Source organism: Pinus tabuliformis, chromosome 9, assembly GCF_031772625.1.
Source record: "Pinus tabuliformis cultivar Carrire ecotype Pingquan chromosome 9, CPIR1, whole genome shotgun sequence".
In the NCBI taxonomy this organism is placed as follows: domain Eukaryota; kingdom Viridiplantae; phylum Streptophyta; class Pinopsida; order Pinales; family Pinaceae; genus Pinus; species Pinus tabuliformis.
This window is the reverse complement of record NC_142307.1, coordinates 1,994,609,896-1,994,610,944: the sequence shown is the minus strand read 5'-3', so window position 1 is coordinate 1,994,610,944 and position 1,049 is coordinate 1,994,609,896.

Genomic DNA, 1,049 nt, shown 5'->3' with positions numbered 1-1,049 from the left:
GTGAGTGGACAGATTTATATGCTTTGGATGAGCTGGACTCCCCACATTATGTCTATGAACAGTAGACTCACTTTATTTTTTGGCAGGCTTATAAGGTACATCATTATGATCAAACAAATTCTCTAGGGGCACCAATCCTTTGGGTATATGGTTACTAGGCAGCTGAACAATGTTGTCCTGACCAATCTCATCCTTTAGCTTGGACTAGTTGCATTCTTCAATGGTTTCGTTTTCTTGGTCGATGTGCATTTCAGAAAATTCATCAACAACTTGTAAAAACCTATTAATTTCATCATCATCTTCAAAAACTTTCTAGTGTTTGACATTGTCAAGAAGAGATGGTCTATATTTCACCTGAACTTCATAAGTCAACTTAGGAGGCAAAGGAGGAATAAACGTGCTAGCAGACACAGCAAGGGAATCAACAAGTTGGTTCTTCATTCTCGGGATGTAAGAAATGTTGAAAATATTAAAAGAGTCCTTGAGCTTCCATACCTCATCTCTGTATGCTTTTAGCCTTGGATGCTTTGCTTGGAAAGTTTTGTTGACTTGCTGAATGATAAGGTTTGCGTCTCCAAACACTCTCAGACCTTTGATGCCCATTTCTTTAGTAGCGTTTAAGCCCAATATCAAGGCTTCGTACTCTGCTATGTTATTTGTGACCTGAAAAGTTAATTTGAAAGATAAATGAATGCATTCCTATGTGGGGGACACAAGGACTACACCTGCCCCTATAGCTTCCTTAGAGAAAGCTCCATCAAAGAACATGTCCCAAATTTGTGAGCCTTCTTCCTCTATGATCTGAAAAACTAGTTTCTTAAGCTGCGTGGAGGCCAACTGGGATTCTTCAATCTGAAGAATACAAGCTCCAAAATCAGTGTCGACAGCATAGATGGGATGATTAGTGGGATTCCTTTCATCACTGATGATATAAGCCAACTGAGCTTCTCTGTATAATCTCCTGCTCTCACCTCCAAAAACTGGGATAGTAGCATAGGACAGATCATTTTGCAATGTTCCACCTAATCTCTTGATCCAACCTTTGGAAA